Here is a 22644-nt window from a genome sequence, read left to right as displayed (position 1 = left end):
TGTCCACTGAATCTGGAAATATGGAAATTTTAGGGTGAGAATTTCAATGGAATGTTGGGGGTAAAGTAAAGTCTGGGAATGAGTGAGAAGTAAGGAACTGAAGGCTATTCTAGATACTGTTTTAAGATTTGGCTGTGAAGTAGGGGAGAGAAAGGGTTGGAGAAATGGGGGGTTAGGAGAGTTGGTTGTTTTTTCCCATGGTTCTGATCTGAATATGTTGTAAATGTTTCTGGAAAAGAACAAGATGAACTGGAGTCTTTCACGAAGAGAGAGAAAGCAGTCAAAGTTCTGGAGGGTATAAGAAGAGATAAGGCCTAGAGCATAGGTGGCTTTAGTGCACGTATTTGAGAAAACTGAACTCCCAAAATTGGGTTTCCCCAGTGGCTCGGCGGTAAAGAATTTGCCTGCAGTGCAGGAGCCGCAGGTGACACAGGTTTGATCCCTAGGTTGGGAGGATCCCCTGGAGGAGGGCATGGCAACCCACTCCAGTATTCTTGCCTGGAGAATGCTATGGACAGAGGAGCCTGGTGGGCTGCAGTCCATGGGGTCGCACAGAGTCAGACATGACTGAAGCGACTTAGCAAGTACACACACACCCCAAAATTGGTGACAAAGGCACAAGTAGGCAGTCTTTGAACAGAGACTACCCTCCTCACTCTTCCAGCTAAGTGAAGACTGCAGACTTCTGCAGCCAAGGACATAGGACTCCCTCTCCTCAAGCTACCATTGAAAGGGTCCTATTCCTAGGAGAGGCAGAACTTCAGTGTTTCACATTCTGTCCCTAGCTGCTTATCAATTCATTCACTCAGTCATGTCCGACTCTTTGCAACCCCATGGACTGCAGCACACCAGGCTTCCCTGTCCATCACCAGCTCCCAAAGCTTGTCCATCGAGTAGATGATGCCATCCAACCATCTCATCCTTTCACCCCCTTCTCCTCCTGGCTTCACTTTTTTCCAGCATCAAGGTCTTTTCCAATGAGTCAGTTCTTCAAATCAAGTGGCCAAAGTATTCAGCTTCAGCATCAGTCTTTCCAATGAATATCCAGGACTGATTTCCTTTAGGATGGACTGGTTGGATCTCCTTGCAGTCCAAGGGACTCTCAAGAGTCTTCTCCAACACAACAGTTCAAAAGCATCAATTCTTCGGCGCTCAGCTTTCTATATAGTCCAACTCTCACATCCATACATGACTACTGGAAAAACCATAGCTTTGACTAGATGGACCTTTTTCAGCAAAGCTAATTCTAAGCAAGTGTCATTGAGAGGTGGAGGCTCCCTTCTTATGTTCAGCCCCCACATTTAGAATAGAGGTTATTGTCCAGATGTGGCATGCTGAGAATACTGGGGCCCACCTGCCTTGCCCCATCCTATGTGATGGCTTCATGCCAGGAGAGACAAGCCAAAGTGGTCTCTGATGGTCTCTGAGGAACAGACTGCTGCCAGCACATCCCAGTGATCACTCAGCTCCTAGAGAAGAGGTATGATTCAGAGAGAAGCTTGTCATTGTCCATGCCTGCAGCTCTGGAGCCCTGGCTCAGTGATTTCAGCTGGGTGAGCAGCAGACTGCAAAATAGGTAGTTCCTAATCTCCCCCCAAAGGAACTGATTTCATTTTCAGTAGGGCATGGGAAACTTCAAATCTAAGAGCACTATCAAGAATAGTGAAGGTTTTGGTGAAAGACGATGAGAAAGAGATTCATGGATTTTTAAGAAAACACAACCTAAACAATAGGATAGCTAGTTTATGAGAGACTCAAGGAGGAGGACTGCTGGGAGGAATCCTCTTCGAGTCAGAATATCAAACAGACCTCAGAAACTATCCTTCCAAAGGAGCCACTCTTTGATTGGATTAGTTTGTAGGACAATTTATGCCCTAGGGCATTATTAGAAACAATAGAGCAATAAGCTTGCAGTTAGTGGGGTTTAACAACTGAGTGTGGTCTGGGAAAGAAAGAGCATGACCAATACCACTCTCATCCCAAGGCGAGTGTGGAAGTATCCAAGTTGGGTCTTCTGATGCCGAAAACAGCCTCTGGGCACTGGTGCCAAATCAAATCTTGGAGACAGAGTTTGGGGTGAATTAGAAAAGAAGAGCTTTACTGCTTTTCCAGGCAAAGGGAGACACAGCAGGCTCCTGCCCTTGAAAACTGTCCCAACCTGGGGGGATCTGGTGAGGAGTTTCATAGCAATAGTTCAAGAGTGGGGTTGCTGATAAGGATCAGGGTGTGTGCGGGCCTGCACTCCTTTCATCTGCTCTCGGCTAATCTCTTGATGAGCTTCTCTGGTTCCTTTCATCTGACTTCAGATGGTCTTCTCTAGAATGAACTGCTGACACCTTGCATTTGTTGGGGTTTTAGTTCTATAAAGAGCTTGCGGATATTGCTGTGTGTATCTGGAGGGAGAAACAGGACCCTGCCCCAGGACTGCACTGTCGCTTCTCGGCTGTGCTTTCTTTGTCTCTGAATCTCCTCCCTTCCCTGATTAGCAACTGCTTGAATCTGCTCTTTGGGACGCGGGGAAGGTCATGGAGGGTGGGGTCTGTGCCCTACAAGCAAGGAATGGGGACACAGAAATGCTTCTATACCCGGGAGGCCCACAGGGTCTTACTTGGTTTTACTCCCTGAGGAACAACATCAGAGACTTCATACTTTATAGGATGGAGGAAATAAACATTGCTAAAATAATCCAGTCACTAAAAAACAAACAGGCACACAAAAATAACAGATCTTGTTTGGGGAAGAAGGGAGACAAGTACCCAGAGTCCTACACTATATCATCTCAAATGTCCAGTTTCCAACAAAAAATTATGAGGCATGCAAGAGACAGGAAAATGTAACCCATACACCTTGGGAATAAAAAACAACATAAGCTGTCTCTGGAAGCAACCAGATATCAAATTTCACAGAAAGGACCTCAAAATACCCATTATAAATGTGTTCAAGTATGAAAGAAAAATGAAGATATTCACAGACAAACAAAAACCGAGATAATTCATCATTAGTGAACCAACCCTACAAGGTATGCTAAAGGTTTTTTTTTCGGACCGAATTAAAAGAACGCTAGACAGTAACTCAAGCTCAGATGAAAAGTAAAGAACACCAATAAAGGTAAGGACAGAGGTGAACACATAAAGGTATTTTTTATTTGTAATTTTCTACCATCTGATTTAAAAGACAACACATAAAACAATCATTACAATCTGAGTTGACGGGCACACAGTGTATAATGGTGTAATGTGTACAACAATAAACAACACAAAGGAGAGAGGATGGAATTTAATATATATATAGGGGAAAAGTTTTGTATAATACTGAAATTAAGTTGGTATTAACCCCAACTTAAATTGTTATAAGTTAATGTTAATTATAATTTCAAAGACAACCAGTAAGAAAATAATATATAGGACAAGAAATGATAAGGGAATTAAAATGGTACACTACAAAATGTCTATTTAATACAAAAAAATAAATAATGGGGAAGTTGAGGCACAAAAGAGAAGATATATAGAAAACAAATGGCAAGATGGGAGACATAAGACCTACCTTATAAATAATTACATTATATGTAAAAAGGTCAAACACTCCATTTAAAAGGCAAAATGAATTGTTTTAATGAGTCAACTATCTGTTGGCTACAAGAGAAACACTTCAGATTCAAGATCACAAATAGGTTGAAAGTAAGAGGATAGAAAAAGATACTCTATGCAAACAATAACCAAAAGAGAACTGTCATGACTATATGAAAAAAGACAAATAGACTTAAGACAAAATAGTTTAATGGAGTCAGAATCTTAAAATAATAAAAGAGTCAATATATCAGGAATATATAACAGTTATAAACATAAATGTCCTAACAACCCCCCAAATACATGAAGCAAAACTATCAAAACTGAAGAGAGAACTAGACAATTCAAAAATAATAGCTGGTGCCTTCAACAGCCCATTTTCAGTGATGGGTAGAAAACCTGACAAAAGAACAATAAGAAAATCCAAGGTTTGAACACTATAAACCAATCAGACTTACACGTATCTGTAGAACACCCCAACAACAGCAGTGTACACCTTGTTCTCACCACACATGGAATATTCCCCAGGACAGACTAGACATTACTTCCAAAAAAATTTACCAGTTCCAATAAATTTTAAAAGACTAAAATCATACAAAGTATGTTCTTCACAATGGAAAGAAATTAGAAATCAATAACAAAAATAAATTTTATGAATTCAAAATATCTGGAAATTAAACAACATAGCAATGGGTCAAAGAAGAAATAACAAGGAAAATTAGAAAATGATAAATGAAAACAGAAACATACCAAAGCTTGTGGTCGTTCAGTCACTAAGTCATGTCTGACTCTTGCAATACAGTGGACTGTAGCCTGCCAGGCTCCTTGCCCATGGGATTCTCCAGGAGAGAATACTGGAGTGGGTTGCCATTTCCTTCTCCAAAGCTTAGGATATAACTAAAGCAGTGGTTAGAGGAAAGTTATAGCAGTAAATACTTATCTTTAAAAAGACTAAAGACCTCAAATCAATACTCTGAATAAACTAGAAAAGCAAGAGCAAACAAAAATAAAAAAGCAGAAGAAAGAAAATGATAAAGACTGATGTGAAAATAAATAAACTAGAGAATAGAAAAACAATAGAATCAACAAAACCAAAAAATTGGCTCTTTTAAAAAATCAACAAAATCGACAAACAAGATTGATCAAGAAAAACAGAAGCCTTAAATCAGTAAAATCACAAATGAAGGGGGTACATTACTACCAACTTTACAGAAATAAAACAGACTATAAAGGAATACTATGAGCAACTATATGCCAACAAATTAGATAGCCTTCTAGGGCAAACTCCTAGAAAGTCACAAGCTATTGATACCAAGTCAAGAAGAAACAAAGTCTGACCTATAACAAGTAAAAAACAATGAATTAATAATCAAAATTGTTTTGATTACTTCCTACCCAAAAAAAAGCCATGACAAGAAGGCATCACTACATGGATTCTACCTAATGTTTAAAGAAAATTAACAATAATCCTTCACAAACTCTTTCCAGATATTAAAAAAAATATGTGTACACTTGCGATTAGAGGTTGAACTGAGTCCCCCCTGAAATTCACATGTTGAATTTCTAACCCCCAGGACCTGAAGGGAGAGTGTGTCTTCACTGAGGCGATTAATTAACGTGAGATTATCGGGGTGGGCCCTAATTCAATATGTGTGTATCACCTATTACAGGTGTGTGTAACATATTAGGCAGAGGAACCAAAAACCAAATTGCCATCATCTGTTGGATCAAAGAAAAACCAAAGGAATTCCAGAAAAACATCTACTTCTGCTTCATTGACTACACTAAAGCCTTTGACTATGTGGATCACAACAAACTGTGGAAAATTCTTTCAGAGAGGGGAATACCAGACCACCTTATCTGTCTTCTAAGAAACACGTATGCAGGTCAAGAAGCAACAGTTAGAACTGGACATGGAACAACAGACTGGTTCAAAATTGGGGAAATAAGTACATCAAGGCTGTATTATTGTCACCCTGCTTATTTAACTTACATGCAGAGTACATCATGTGAAAATACTGGGCTGGATGAATCACAAGCTGGAATCAAGATAGCCAGGAGAAATAGCAACAACCCCAGATTTGCAGATGATACCACCCTAATGGCAGAAAGCAAAGAGGAACTAAAGAGCCTCTTGATGAAGGTAAAAGAGGAGAGTGAAAAAAAAAGGCTTAAAACTCACCATTCAGAAAACTAAGATCATGGCACCTGGTCCCATCACTTCATGGCAAATAGATGGGAAAACAATGGAAACAGTGACAGACTTTATTTCCTTGGGCTCCAAAATCACTGCAGATGGTGACTACAGCCATGAAATTAAAGACACTTCCTCCTTGGAAGAAAAGCTATGACCAACCTAGATAGCATATTAAAAAGCAGAGACATTACTTTGCCAACAAAGGTCTGTCTAGTCAAGGCTATGGTTTTTCCAGTAGTCGTGTATGGATGTGACAGCTGGACTATAAAGAAAGCTGAGCACCAAAGAATTGATGCTTTTGAACTGTGGTGTTGGAGAAGACTCTTGAGAGTCCCTTGGATCCAACCAGTCCATCCTAAAGGAAATCAGTCCTGAATATTCATTGGAAGGACTGATGCTGAAGCTGAAACTTCAATCCTTTGGCCACCTGATGCGAAGAACTGACTCCTTGGAAAAGACCCTGATGCTGGGAAAGATTGAAGGCAGGAGGAGAAGGGAACGACAGAGGATGAGGTGGTTGGATGGCATCACCGACTCAATGGGCATGAGTTTGAGCAAGCTTTGGGAGTTGGTGATGGACAGGGAAGCCTGGTGTGCTGCAGTCCATGGGATTGCAAAGAGTCAGACAGGACTGAGCAACTGAACTGAAGATAGAGATGCAGACATAGAGAACAGTTTGTGGACACAGTGGGGAAAGGAAAGGAGGGATGAATTGAAAAAGTCACACTGAAGTATATATATTACCATATACAAAATAGACAGCCAGTGGGAATTTGCCGTATGAAGCAGGGAGTTCAAAGTCGGTGCTCTGTGACAACCTAGAGGGGTGGGAAGGGGTGGGAGGTGGGAGGGAGGTTCAAGAAGGAGGGGACACATGTGTACCTATGACTGATTCATGGTGATGTATGGCAGAAACTAACACAATATTGTAAAACAATTGTTCTCCTTTTGAAAATAAAAAAACACAACTGATTAAGAAGAGAAGGGAACTTCCTCACCCTGATAGAGGGCATCTATGAAAAACCCATAGCTAACATAGTGGTCAAAGTCTGCTTGATTTTCTCCTGAGATCAGGAAGAAAACAAGTATATCCACTCTTCCCAACACTGTACTGGATGGAGTTCTGTCCAGGGCAATTAGGCAGGAAAAGAAATGAGAAGACATTCAGATTAGAAAGGAAGAAGTGAAACTATCTCAGTTTGGAGATGACATCATCTTATATATACGAAATTGTACATAATCCACTAAAAAATTGGAATTTTTTTTAATAATAAACCAATCCAGCAAGGTTATAGGATACAAGATCAATATGTAAAAATCAGTTGTGCTTTATGACCTAGCAATAAACAATACAAAAATTAAATAATTCCATTAATAATACCACCAAAAATACTAACCTACTTAAGAATAAACTTAACAAAAAGGTGTGAGTACACTTAAGTACACAGAAAACTATCAAACATTACTGAAAGAAATTAAATAAGCTCTAAATAAGCAGAAAGACACCCCATCTTCATGGATTAAAAGACTTAATGTTGTTAAGGTGACAGTATTCCCCAAATTGATATACAGATTCAATCAATCTCTATCAAAATTCCATCTGGCTTTTGTGGGTTTTTTTTCAATAATTAATAAGCAGATCATAAAACTCATATGGAATTGCAAAAGGCACAGAACAACCAAAACAATTTTGAAAAGAACAAAAGTTGGATGACTTACACTCCCCAATTTCAAAATTTACTACAAAGCTACAGGAAATAAGACTGGCATAAATATAGACATACAGGTCAATGAAATAGAATTTGGAGTTAGGAAATAAACCCATATACCTATGGTCAATTGATTTTAAACAAGGGTGCCAACTGATGGTGAAAGAATATCTTTTCAACAAATGGTGTGACAACTGGATAGTCACACATTAAAGAAAGAAATTAGACCTCTCCCTCACACCACATATAAAAATGAACACAAATGGATCAAAAACCTAAACATAAGAGCTAAAATGATAAAAGTCTTGGAATTAAAACATAGGTATGAATCTTCATGACCATGGAATAGGCAATGGTTTCTTCAATATGATATGTAGGGCATAGAAACACAAGAGAAAATAGATGAATTGGAATGAAAAACTTCTATACTTCAAAGAACATCACCAAGAAGTGAAAAAACAACTCACAGTATGGGCAATAATATTTGCGAATTGATAATATTGAGTCCGTGCTCTGCAACAAGAGAAGCCACTGCAATGAGAAGCCAGAACACCGCAACTAGAAGGTAGCCCCCACTCTCCGCAACTAGAGAAAACCTGCACAGCAATGAAGACCCTGCACCGCCAGAAACATAAAAATAAATTGTTTTTTAAAAATTGCAACTGAGGAGGAACTGCCAGAAATAGAATCCACAGGGAGCATATCAGGGAAATAGAGTAAAGGGGGTGGGGAGAAGAGCCTGATAAAAGTAATCTGGGGATCGCAGGAAGTGAGGTGCCAGAGTTCTTCAATACTTAACAAAAACTACAGAAGAGGATGCTCCAAAGTTGTAAAATTAGAACAACTCTTAAATTATACCTCCTTCCTATAAGTTCGGGAAACCTAATATCATGTATGCATAAGTAAGAGAAAAGGATTGAAGTCAAATCCTGTACAGTTATTCAAAGAAAAATGAGGAGCAGAATAACATCCCTGTAGATCAGAAAAGCATGCCAGAGAAACGCACCGATGAAAACAAAAGCCTAATAATTCAAAGTGGGAGAGGAGGGAGAGGAATGGGACGGGGGCGCACAGATGGAAGGAGACCTAGAAAAGACATTTGAAGAAGGAAAAGAGAAACAGGCAAAGCTAAGCTGTAGCGCTTAGGAATGATGACACTGCAGCAAAGAAGAGGGAAGCGGTGATTAGCACAAAGTCCAACTGGGGGAGGGCGCGGGGACTATCGTGGGCTTTGAGGTCAGAGTGAGTCATCTCGCCATGGGGGTGTTTAAAGTGTTCAGCTTTTAATTCATGAACTTTTCATCTTTTATGCTATATATACATGGATGTATGTATATACTGTTATGTTAACAACCAAAACATTTTTTTAAAAGGACGGTCATAGCCAAGCTGTTCACAATTGCCCCAAACTAGAAATAACCCAAATTCCATTGACAGGTGAATTCATGAATAAATTGTACTATTCAGATGATGGCCTGTTTATTATTCGGCAATGAAAATAAACCACCTATTGCTCCAATGAAGCTTAGAAACATAATATGGAGTGAAAAAAAATAGTAAAATACCATAAGCTATATGTATGATAGCATTCTTTATAAACTTCAGAAACCAAGCAGAAACTAAACAACACTCTGATTAGGTTACATACAGATGTGATTTTAAAAACTATCTTAAGGAAGCAAGGGTGGTAAACATGAGATTTAGGGTGGAATACACATATGGGATTTTTTTAACTACTCTTTGAAAAAGCAACAGAATGAGAAACCCAAATTTCAGGATGGTTTTTATTTAGAAGGAAGCAAGAAGGATGGGATAGGAAAGGTACCCACAGCTTTTTTCTTGAGCTCAGTAGTGGGTTAATAGTGTACTTTCCCATTATTGTTTCATAATTTACAAATATGTTTACATTAAGAATTTATCAGCTCTGGAAACAAGGAGTAAGAAATTTTAAATGTAATTATCTCTTTCATCCACCATTCATTCATTCATTCAGTTACTTAACTCATGGTTACTGTGCACCCACTCTATGCCAAGCACTGTGCTAAGTTCTAGGATGTATCAGTGAAAAAACAGACACTGCTATTCCCCTCTCATAGCTCACAACTTTCTAGGATTTATCATGTCACTGGAGATGGTGATGATTATGAAGCAGCTTTTTAAAAATCTACAGAACTAAGAGCCAGTACAATCCATAATCAGAGCAATTAATTTCAGGATAACTGGGAGATACCTTCTTAGCATCATTTGAAGGAGGTCATTTTAAAAGTAACCAGTCGATATATCCAGAAAAGATGAAAACTCCAATTTGAAAATATACGTACACACCAGTGTTCATAGCAGCACATTTACAATAGCCAGGATGTGGAAGTCACCTAACTGTTCATTGACAGACAAATGAGTTTTTAAAAATGTGGTGCACACATAGAATGGAATATTACTCAGCCATTACAAAGAATGAAACAATATCCTTCGCATGAACATGGATGGACCTAGAGATTATCATGGGCTTCCCAGGTGGCGCTAGTGGTGAAGAATCTACTTGCCAATGCAGGAGATATAAGAGACACAAGTCCCATCCCTGGGTCAGGAAGATCCCCTGGAGAAGGAATCAGCAACCCAGTCCAGTATTCTTGCCTGGAGAATCCCATGGACAGAGGAGCCTGGTGGGCTACAGTCCATAGGGTCACTCAGAGTTGGACATGACTGAAGCAACTAAGATACTAAAGAAAGTAAGTCAGACAATGACAAATATCACGATATCACTTTTTTGTGGAATTAAAAAAATGATACAAATGAACTTATTTACCGAACACAAACACTCACAGACACAGAAAACAAACTTACTGGACTTCCCTGGTGACGCAGTAGGTAAGCATCCACCTGCCTGTGTAGGGGACCCGAGTTCCATCCCTGGTCCAGGAAGATTCCACATGTGGGAAAGCAGCTAAGCCCCTGCTCGAGAGAGCCTGGTGGTGAGCCCACACACCACAACTGCTGAAGCCCATGTGCCCCAGAGCCCACAGGCTGCAGCTACTGAGCCTGCATGCCTCAACTGCTGAAGCCCACGTGCCCCAGACCCACAGGCTGCAGCTGCTGAGCCTGCATGCCTCAACTGCTGAAGCCCACGTGCCCCAGACCCACAGGCTGCAGCTGCTGAGCCTGCATGCCTCAACTGCTGAAGCCCACGCACCTCGAGTCTGTGCTCGGCAACGGGAGAAGTCACCGCAACGAGAAGCCTGCACACCACAACTAGAGACTGGCCTCCACTCTCTGCAGCTGGAGAAAGCCCGTGTGCAGCCATGAAGACCCGGTGCAGCCAAAACAAACAAATAAAAGAGAAAGCAAACTTATGGTTACCAAAGGGGAGAGGAGTGGGAAGGGATAGACTAGTAGTTTGGGATCAGTATGTACACACTACTTATATAAGATAGATAAATTAAAAAAACAAGGCCCTACTGTATAGTACAACTATATTCAATATCTTATAATAACCTATCATGAAAAGGATCTGAAAAAGAAAAGATAAACACACACACACACACACACATATATACACACATATGTATAACAAATCACTTTGCTGTATATCTGACACTAACACATTATAAATCAACTATACTTCAATTTAAAAAAAAAAATTTTTTTTAATTTATTTTTATTAGTTGGAGGCTAATTACTTTACAATATTGTGGTGGTTTTTGCCATACATTGACATGAATCAGCCATGGATTTACATGTGTTCCCCATCCCAATCCCCCCTCCCACCTCCCTCCCCACCCCATCCCTCTGGGTCTTCCCAGTGCACCAGCCCTGAGCACTTGTCTCATGCATCCAACCTGGGCTGGAGATCTGTTTCACATTTGATAGCCTAATTACCAGCCAACAGAAGACAGCAGAAACACCAGGCAGGAACTCTTAAAACAGTGGTTCCCCAATACTACCAACTTGGCTCCATGAAGAAGCTTTCATTTGTCTTAAAAATATACTATACACATGTACACATGTTTGCACACATGCACATACACACACAGATCATCCCAAGCTTATGTCCTCCCTACGTTTTTGTCATGATCTCCTTTCTTTGTGTATTGACAATGTTAAAGAAGCATTGTTGAACTTTGCTACTACTTAGGGAAGTAATGTGTTTACCTGATGAAATAAAGAGCTGACAAATTTAATCAATTTCTAAGATCTAAGTTATTTTTTATTTAAATGACAGAGTCTGAGACTTATGGTCAAGAGTTATGTTCAGACCCAACATTGTTTTTATGAAAGAGAATGTAGGAAGCCTGAGTTCACCTTTAAGGAATAAGTAACTGAGAGTGTAACGCCATGGCTGAGAACTTGCTGGGTTTTAGGAGCAGCCCGGCCTGGTCTCCCAGCCCAGGTCCACCCCTTTTCCAGCAGGGTGGCCTGGAAAAGTTCCATAGCATACCCCAGACTCAGCTTCCTCGTCCTGGGATGGGGATGAAAACCACCACAGAGGCTGTTGAGAACATTTAAAGAGATAACACAGGTTAAAGAAAAGAAGATGAATGAATAAAGATGTGGTACATAGATACAATGGAAAATTTTGAATATGAAAGTGTTAGTCGTTCATTCTTGTCCAACTCTTTGTGACTCCATGGACTGTAGCCCACCAGACTCCTCTGTCCATGGAATTCTCCAGGCAAGAATACTGGAGTAGGTTGCCATTCCCTTCTCTGGGGGATATTACTCATCCATAAAAAAGAATGAAACATTACCGTCTGCAGTAGTGTGAATAATAGAGATTATTATACTAAGTGAAGTAAGTCAGAGAAAGACAAATACCATATTCTACTTATTGTGGAATCTAAAAAAAAAAAAAAATGTTTCAAATGAACTTATTTACAAAACAGAAACAGACTCGCAGACAAAGAAAACAAATTTGTGGTGACCAGACAGGAAGAGAGTGGGGAGGGATAAAATGGGAGTTTGGGATTAACATATACACACTACTGTATGTAGGACAACAAAGCCCTACAATAGAGCACAGGGAACGATGCTCAACATCTTACAATAACCTATGACGACCAGAATCTGAAAAAGAAGACGCGCGCATAAAGCTGAATCACTGTGCTCTACTCTGGAAACTAGCATGCTTGTTTGTTTTGCTTTGCCTTTGTAACACAGCGCTGTGAATCAACTATACGCCCATCAAGAGAGAAAAGAAGGAATGGTGCTGATCGAGCTGTGTGGCTCCATTCCTGGTCTGTAACAGCAGTGAAGGCAGCCGTGTGCACACGCATGTACGTGTGCATGCACCTGTGAATTCACGTACATATTACTACAAATACACCATCTACTGCAGCAGGAGGTCTCTACAACACAGTCAACCTGCAAGAAGTTTTATCTGCAGCTCCAGGGACCCTTCGGGTGCAGCGCGTTGTGCCTGAGGTTGACTGCTCAGTCAGCTAGTCACTTCCTCATCCTGCAGGCCAGGTGAGCTACCAGCGACGCTCATTTTAGTTCACCGTCACCATTTCTGCCATTTCCAAGTAGCACGTGAACCTCATTTTCTTCATATCCTGTTTTTTGAATCAGCTCATTTTTTTTCCCTTGAATACATCAATTTTTAATGCATTCCTTCTGGAGAGGCAGCGGTGCACAGAGGTTAAGAACGCAGTCTGGAGTCAAGCTGCCCTGGTTTCAACACTACTTCTGCCACTCCCTAACCTGATTTAACCCTCCAGTGCCTCAATCTCCCCATCTATGTGATGAGGGTGGGCTTCCCAGGTGGCGCTAGTGGTAGAGAACCTGCTCGTCAGCACAGGAGACATAAGAGACCTGGGTTCGATCCCCGGGTCGGGAAGATCCCCTGAAGAGGGCATGGCAGCCCACTCCAGTACTCTCGCCTGGAGAATCCCACGGACAGAGGCGCCTGGAGGGCTGTGGTACACAGTGTCACAGAGTCAGACACGACTGAAGTGACTTAGCATGCACACAAGCATGATGAGGGTGATTATAGTTCTTATCACAGAGGTTTACAATCAGGTTGGGAGAAACAAGGGGCTGTCTCTTTATAAAGTGCCTGAAACAGGCCTTCCATAGAATACATGCTATATGAGTGTCTGCTAAGTAAATGCCTCTAGTATAAATGGAAAACCAGTACTACCTTCCATAAAATCTTAAATAAAATCTTAGAAACAAAAGAGGGCTTACTAAGTCTAACTATTTACCTGCTAAAATGCTTAGTGGACTGGCCCTGGTATCTTTAAAAATATAAAACAAATAAGAAGGAATCAGGCGAGGGAAGTCTTAAGCAGCAGGGTGAAGCCTCTTCTCCACTCAACCAGAAGGCCAGGAGGGCAGGTAAAACAAGAGTAACTTTCTCAGTGCCACCAGGAATCATCCCCAGACACACTAGGAGTCGGCTGTATGTGCTCTGAAAAGTTCTGGAAAGGCCATTAAGATGGGAAAGTGAGAGGTGTTCCAAGGAGCACATGTAAATGAAAAATGAAACCGACCATTCCTGTGTCGACCTATTTACCACAAATATCCCTATATTAAGAGTAAAATATTTCATGCTGATAGGTTGGCTCCAAGGCAGAGAATCTGTTTTCACTTTGAACTGAAGCTTTCTTGTACAAGGTGTTGCCAGCGAGTCTGTCACTCAAGCCGCCTCTCCATCCTTCATCTAGAGGTGACTCAGCACTTCCCAGTAGGTGATTCCAGGTGACAGCCTGCAGCCAGCTTGCCTTCTCTTCTCTTTTGCAGGCCGAGTGGGCTTAATTTTCATGTATTTATTCTTTCAGCCACCAGCGTCACCTGAGACGGATGGCTGGAGGGGTAGCAATAGGTTTGGGATCTTGGCACTTCTGAACCTCCTGTTCTGTGTGGCCCAGGTTACAAGGGCCTGTAACCTGTCAGTCTCAATGGGTCCTGATGGACGGGGCGAGCACCTTATACAGCCTCCCTCCGTAAGAGGATTAAAGGTGATGTTTAGAAAGCACAGCTCCATCCCTGGAGGGAAGATGCCAAGAGATATCAACACACAGTTCTGCATAATCAGTTCAACACCAACACAACAAAAATGAGAAAGGAAGATTAAAAACTAATCCACATTTCATAGCACTGAGGGGTGTGATGAAATGGGGAATGGAGTGAAAGCATGAAGCCCAGAATCACAAAATACTCTCATTTCACTCTTTCAAAACCTCAAGACTGAGGTAGGAGGTGATTACAGCCCTTGGCAGAATTCTTCCAAGGCCCTAGGAAAGAGTATCCAATTCAGAGTTTCTCTCCTTGTGGATGAGCACAGGAGGGACTGGAGAGTTGGCCACATTAGGTGAGTGTCTTGAATAATTAAGGGGCCATTCATAGTTGAGTGATGCCCTGATAGGCCCATGCCCCAACCTGGGAACTCTCTCCTCGGGGCCCTTGATGGAGAGGAGGGGGCTCCAGAGAGATACTGGTGACCACCTCCCTCAAGATGTCAGGCAGGATGCCCCTGGAGGCATCAGAGGCAGCAGGGGCAAGTGGAGGGTATGAGGGTCAGCACTCAGCAGCCCCTGAACTCCCAGGCTTTGGTTTACGTAACGTGCTCACTCAACCCAGTGCAGCAACCCCTGTCCCGACACCCCTGGGTGTCCAGCCCTGGGTTAGCCCCGGTCCTGCCTTTCTCCTCCCTCTGTCCTCTGTACCCCTCCCACCGGCTCCCCTTTCTCTTTGCCATGTCCCGTATCTAATTCACCATGTTTCAAGATTAACACTGGAGGGTTATTCCACTTCTAGGTTCCATATTCTCAAATTCAAAAAAATCAGAAATTGGGCCTTGCTGATAGGACTGAATCTTGGAAGCTGAGACTTCTCAGGAAGTAGAAAATATAAGCCCTATTTGCACAATGAAAGGACCACAGACATCTGGGAGCACAAGACACCCAGGGCTGGTTTCTTGATAGAATCGGGCTTTCTGTTCACCCATGATATGAAAATGGCTTCAGACATCAAGCTCACTTCTAAGTGACCTTTTCTCCCTCCTGGAGTTCCTAGAAGCCTTCCATAATCGCCCAGCACCCAACCTCAGCTTCTCCATGCCCTCTCAATCTGCACAATCAGAAGAGAACACCTCATTAACCAGTGAGAAGGAGAGTGCACCTCTAGCCAATGACGAGAGCTATGTACTCCTTGAAAGAGGAGAGCAAAAAAGCTGGCTTAGAATTCAACATTCAAAAAACTAAGCTCATGGCACCAGTCCAATCATTTCATGGCAACTAGATGGGAAAACAATGGAAACAGTGGCAGACTTAATTTTCTTGGCCTCCAAAATCAGTGCAGACAGTGACTTGCAGCCACGAAATCAAAAGAAAAGCTATTACAAACCTAGATGGCATGTTAAAAAGCATAGACATCACTTTACCAACAAAGGTTCATATAGTCAAAGCTATGGTTTTTCTAGCAGCCACGTACAGACATGAGAGTTGGATCATAAAGAAGGCAGAGCCCTGAAGAAGTGATGCTTTTGAACTGTGATGCTGATGAAGACTCTTGAGAGCACCTTGGACAGCAAGGAGATCAAACCAGTCCATCCTAGAGGAAATCCACCCTGAATATTCATTGGAAGGACTGATGCTGAAGCTGAAGCTCCAATACTTTGGCCACCTGATGAGAAGAGTGAACTTTGTAAAAGATCCTGATGCTGGTGTTGACTGAAAAAAGATGTACAATTGAGAGCTGCAAGCTAAGTTTTATTTGGGGCAAAACGAGGACTGCAGCCCAGGAGGCAGGATCTCAGATAGCTCTGAGAGACTGCTCCAAAGCGGCAGTGGGGGAAAGTCAATATATAATATTTCAGTGAAGGGGGAGTTCAACACCGTGAAGCACTCAATTCACAAAAGGATTTTGTAAGTCATGACATCTGATGTCACCATGAAAGGATTTAGTGCTTCTCTAGACGTGAGGAGATGCAAGGATAGATATCATAAAATCTGTCCCTAAAAACATCCAACTATCTAAAGACCTGCCCCACCAGAGTCCCTGGAGCGCAGAGTACCGGACTCCACCCTGAACTCCCTCAGGGGTTGTTGAAGGCCAATAGCTATAGCAGCATGAGGTTCAATCTCCGTAGAGGCAGATGGCAATGCTCTTGATAAGTGCCAGTGTAGTTGACACTGGGAAAGATTGAGGGCAGGAGGAGAAGGGGACAACAGAGGATGAAATGGGTGGATGGCATCACTGAATCAACGGACATGAGTTTGAGCAAGCTCCGGGAGATGGTGAAGGACGGGGAAGCCTGGCGTGCTGCAGCCCACGGGGCACAAAGAGTCGGACACGACTGAGCGACTGAAAAACCACCCCTTGCTAGCCACACCACGAACAAGCACTAGACAGACGTCTGACATTTAATCCTGATGACACCCCGTTCGGTAGGCACCACAGGCCTAATGCTAGAGGAGGAAAATGGGGCTTAAAGTAAATTTCCCAGAGTCATGTGGGCCCCAGGGCCTCTGCTCTTAACTATTATGTTACTGTATGATGTAGAATCCCCAAAGAGGCCTCGGTGGGTCACTGGATTGGTGTACTGTTGAATTAGGTATTCTACACTGTCAAATTATCTCCACCCCAAAATACTGCTCCAGGTTTCCTCACGCTTTAACCTGAGAAAATATATTTATATGGAAATACTGATATACAGCAACCCACATTCATTCTGTATACTATGCATTTACTTTTGCAGCCTAGTGGCTAAAATAGTTTTCATGTTTGAAACTTAAAAACATGTACATGGAAAGAATGTACTGTGCAACACAGGGAAAATAGCCAACGCTTTGTAAAAACTGTAAATGGAAATAAACTATAAAAATTATATAAAACTTTAAAAATTAAATTTTTAAAAATGTATACGTGGACAAAAATATAAATAAATAAATACACATGAGTATAGCCAACAGAACCTTATAGTTGTCAATTTCCTAAAAGATCTAACCCATAATTTCACATGAATGAATTTAGATTTAACTATTTATAGATGGTACATGATAATGGCTGTAGAGATCTCCAGCCAGTTAATTAGCTTCGGTTTTTCCTTCTGTGAATAGGCGATTTAAAATCATTGTCCCAGGATTGTAAAGAAGATCAGATAAGGGCATTCATATCCAAAACACCCAACACAGCTTTCATTCAACATTAGTATTGTTGCAGTTTCCTTATTAGGATTCTTTAAATAAGATATACACATTTGTTTGCATATTCTTACTAAATTCTTAAAAAATCAACAGTCAAATCGAATTCATCTATAATAAAACCATCTACTGTGCATAAAATCATTTGAAAAGAATGACACAATAACTATCAACTGACATTTTATTTAACATGATAGAGTGCCACAGTCTCGGTACAAAGTGACCTTAACTGCTTAGAAATTCCTTCCTTATTTTTACTGCAACAAATCATATGATGAAGGAAGACCTTCATCAGGGTCATGCAACTCAGAATGGCTTCTTTGGGGATATGTGCAGGCACCTTTGGGGACTTGGGAGGAAAGTCTTGGTAATTTTTTTTCAAGAGAATATGTTTTTATTTATTTGCTTATTTTTTCGAAGGACTGTCCTATATAAGGGATTTTAGACCATTTTTTTGGCTGTGCTGGGTCTTCCTTACTGGACGTGGCTTCCTCTCGTTGTGGCAAGTGGGGACTGCTCTCCAGGTGCGGTGCATGTGCTCCTGGTGGCGGCGGCTTCTCATTGCACAGGCTCTAGAGCGCGGTGCACGGGCCTAACTGCCCCGAAGCAGGAGCAATCTTCCAGGACCAGGAATTGCACCCATGTCCCCTGCAATGGCAGGTGGCCTCTAAACCACTGGAGCACCAGGGAAGTTGATAGTAATTGGCTTTTCCCCGACAGGATGTGCCCTGTCTCCCCTTTTATGTGTCAGGTCCTCAATAGTAGGGACCCTATTTCTTCTGTCTTTTGTCTCCCACCCCCAACACCTCCCCAACTCAAATCAACAGATACATTTAAACAGGTAATGCATGTCCAACACTGTGTCAGATCATGGGGAGAACACAGAAAAGCAGCAGAAATTGTGGTCCTAGCTGAGAGGCACAGATAATCTCAACAGGCAATTCTGGCACTGGCTGAGCTAACCAGATATTATTGCTGGTATCTGAATTTCTTAATATAAGCTCCAGAAAGCCAGGTAACTTTTAGAAAAGTATATGATGCAATAGAGAAAGCGAATCCATCCATTCATATATAAATAAATACAACTATACCTTTATTATTATTATTATTTTCCCTGGTGGCTCAGATGGTAAAGTGTCTGCCTACAATGCAGGAGACCTGGGTTCGATCCCTGGGTCGGGAAGATCCTCTGGAGAAGGAAATGGCAACCCACTCCAGTACTCTTGCCTGGAAAATCCCATGGATGGAAGAGCCTGGTAAGCTGCAGTCCATGGGGTCGCAGAGAGTCAGACACGACTGAGCGACTTCACCTTCACACCTTTCTTAAGTCCTGATGTGTGCCAGGCAAGGGAAGTCCAACAGTGAATCAGACTCGATCCCCAAACTTGGGGAGAGCCCTGTCTCGTTGGGAAGATGAACACATAAAAAAGCAAGACCATGGTGTGTTGTTAGAAGCTCTGTTGTTATAAAACACTGGCCAGGACCTGGTGAGGACCCAAAGGAGAGCACCATCTAGGCTGCTGGCCCTGAGGTGGTGGGAGGGCCGGGTCAGAAAAGATCTCAGAGACAAGGTGACCCTTGGCCTTGGCAGCGTCCCCAAGGTGCTTGCCTGTCTGGGCGAGGAGGGGTGGAGCGTCCCAGAGAAGCCATGGCACATGGCATGTGCAGAGAAACAGACGCTGGGGACGGGGGAGGGCTGTAGGAGAGAGGAGGGGCGTGCCAGCCCACAGAGCAAGAGAAAAGGCTGGAGATGTGCCTCCAGATGAAACCAAAAGGTCCCCGGCCCCACTAGAGTGTGTACTTCATGCTGACGGAAACAGGAACCCACCATCAGCTGGTTTCGAGCAGACAGGAGCACAGTCAGACTTGAGTTTTTTTTAATTACTTTTAATGGGAAGACAGTTGCTTTGCAATGTTGTGTTGGCTTCTGCTGACGAATTAGCTACAGGTATCCATACATCCCCTCCCTCAGGGGCTTCCCTGGTGGCTCAGCAGGAAAGACTCTGCCTGCAGTGCAGGAGAGGCAGGAGACAAGAGTTCAATCCCTGAGCCGGGAAGATCCCCTGGAGGAGGGCCTGGCAACCCACTCCAGTACTCTTGCCTGGGAAATCCCATGGACAGAGGAGCCTGGAGGGCGATAGTCCACGGGGTCCCAAAGAGTTGGCCAGGACTTAGCTACTAAACAACAAATCCCTGCCCCCTTGAGCATCCCTCCCACGCCCACCCCCACTCCTCCTCTCTAGGTCATCACAGAGCATGGAGCTTGGCTCCCCGTGCGACACAGCGGCTTCCCACTAGCTATTTTACACACGGTAGTGTATCTATGAGAGTGCTACTCTCTCGATTCCTCCTTCCCTCTACTTACCCCCACCATATCTACAAGTCTGTTCTTCATATCTGCATCTCTATTTCTGCCCTGAAAATAGGTTCATCAGTACCATTTTTCTACATTCCATATATAGGCATTAATATATGATATTTGTTTTTCTCTTTCTGATTTACACTTTTAAGAGATGATTCTGGTAATATGCATGACAGATGGACACGCTGGATGACAGAATGGTGTCTCAACGGTCAAGACAAAAAATAATGAAGGCCCAAGCAAGGCGGTGGAAGTGGAACGAGAAAGGGAAGGCAGCCATGTGAGGTGTCAATTCCAAGAATTTTGAGCCGTCTCATCTTGAGGAGGTATCAGAAAGCAATGAAAGGCAAAGAAGGATATCATTTGCTCTAGCTACAATTAGCAAATATTCTGCAGTGCAGCTGGTGATTCTAAGGACCCTCCCTCTTAACCTTAGAGTCCCCTCCTGCCTTCCATACAAAGATAGTGTGACAGCTGGTCCTGAGCAGACTCTAAACCCTAGCTCCATCACCTACTAGCTGGGTAACAAGTGCATAAATCTGTTAACATTAGTAGTTGCACTCAGTAAATGCTAGCTGCTCTTGGACCTGGCTGGGTCTCTCTTCTGATGGCCTAGCTTGTCCCACAGAGGTTGTTAATTCTTGTTGCAGAAAAAACAGTCAGACTTAGCATTTTAAAAATATGACTTTTATCATTCGTGGAAGGTCTATATGAAGGGAGCAACCACCAGGCAGGAGCCAGGCAATTAGCACGCCGCAGTCCTTATCATGTCAGTATCACAGATCCCCCTGTATACACAGTGCAGGTCAAGATCCACCCTCCCGGCCACCCCTGCCATGACAGCCCTGCGCCCACAAGTGCACAGACATCGGAAGGTATTTGAAAGGACAGCTAATCACACATCCATCTAAAAACAAGGGGGATCTCGGTTTTTGTTCAGAAGAACACGGAGAGTGTGACCTTGAAGACGTGGAAAGAGGACATGACGTCTGTTCAAAGATATTAAGGATCATTTTGTACTACTTGAGTTTTTAACTAAATGTGTGATATGACATTCTGGTGGTTATGGAGGAAACTGATTTCCTTAAAAGCTTTTCAAGGTAACAATAAACCTCTCTTCACTCCTGAAGAAGGACATTAGGTTGGACAAAATTTGGTGTGTGTTTTTTTTTTAATAAAACAGAATTGCTCTCACTTAAATTTCAATTTCTTATAATAATAAAGCTGTTCTTCAGTTAGGTAAGCTAGGAGGATGATTTTTACCATATAAACACTTCCCTAAAATATTCAAAAATGAGGACCCCAAATTCATTGACAGAAATCACAACAGTGGCTTTTAACGGTGGAAAAGAGGGGAGTGACCTGAAAAGGGGTGTGAAGGAAATGTCTGGGGGATGGGCACATTCTGTAAAGACACAGATAGGGATGTAAGTTGTACACTTGTCACAACTCATGGAACAGTCCACTCGAGGTCTTTGCATTTTACTGTATATAAATTATACTCCAATTTTTTAAAAGGAAACAGGGAAAGAAGCATGCATGCAGATTTCCAGTTAAACATGACAGACTGAACATATTCACTACATCATCTCCTCTGGAAACTCCACTAAAATGAAGATAAAGGGACAGGTATAAGACCACAAAGACAAAGAGATTAAGAGAGTTCACCCCATTGTTGAAGCTGGAAAGTTTACAGAGGAGTAGGAACTGCCACAGTTAAGATGCTCCTAGTAAAGCGTCCACAAAAAGTGATAAAAAGCTGGCTGATTCACCTTTCTGCATCCTCAGAACCTCAGGCCATTCCCAGACAGGAGACTGGAGGTTTATCCTCCAGACCCTGGGCCCTGGAGCACCATTCAGCAGGTCCCACCCATCCACAGAGCACTTTGAAGTTGTTGTTTGTAATGTAACTTCAAGCTTATAAGCTTCAAACTTCAAGCTTAATGTAAATGGACAGACATTGTGATAAATACCTCCACCATACAAGAAACAGAGAAAAGGAACCCAGAGGAAACAGAAACAAAGTAAGGAGCAGAATAAGACATTTCAATAAAACTACAAGCAACATCTTTAGATCACAAGCTGGAATCCAGATTGCTGGGAGAAATATCAATAATGTCAGGTATGAAGATGACACCACCCTATGGCAGAAAAGGGAAGAGAAACTAAAGAGCCTCTTGATGAAGGTGAAAGAGGAGAGTGGAAAGGCTGGCTTAAAACTCAACATTCGTTTTCAAATATATTCTAATGCATATATACGGAATGTAGAAAAATGGTAGTGAAGAATCTACTTACAGGGCAGCAATGGAGAAGCAGACATAGAGAAGAGACTTATGAACATGCAGAGAGGGGAGGAGAGGGTGAGATGTATGGAAAGAGTAACATGGAAATTTGCATTACAGCCAATGATATGACTCAGGAAACTCAAACAGGGACTCTGTATCAACCTAGCGGGGTAGGATGGGGAGGGAGATGGGAGGGAGGTTCAGAATGAAGGGGAATATATATATACCTATGGCTGATTCATATTGAGGTTTGACAGAAAACAACAAAATTCTGTAAGGCAATTATCCTTCAATTTAAAAATAAATAATTTTTTATAAAAATTCAATGAAAATAAAGCAATGCCAATAATAATAATAATAAAAGCCCTCAACATTCAAAAAAT

This window comes from Muntiacus reevesi, chromosome 3, assembly GCF_963930625.1.
Source record: "Muntiacus reevesi chromosome 3, mMunRee1.1, whole genome shotgun sequence".
In the NCBI taxonomy this organism is placed as follows: Eukaryota; Metazoa; Chordata; class Mammalia; order Artiodactyla; family Cervidae; genus Muntiacus; species Muntiacus reevesi.
This window is presented reverse-complemented; position numbering follows the sequence as displayed.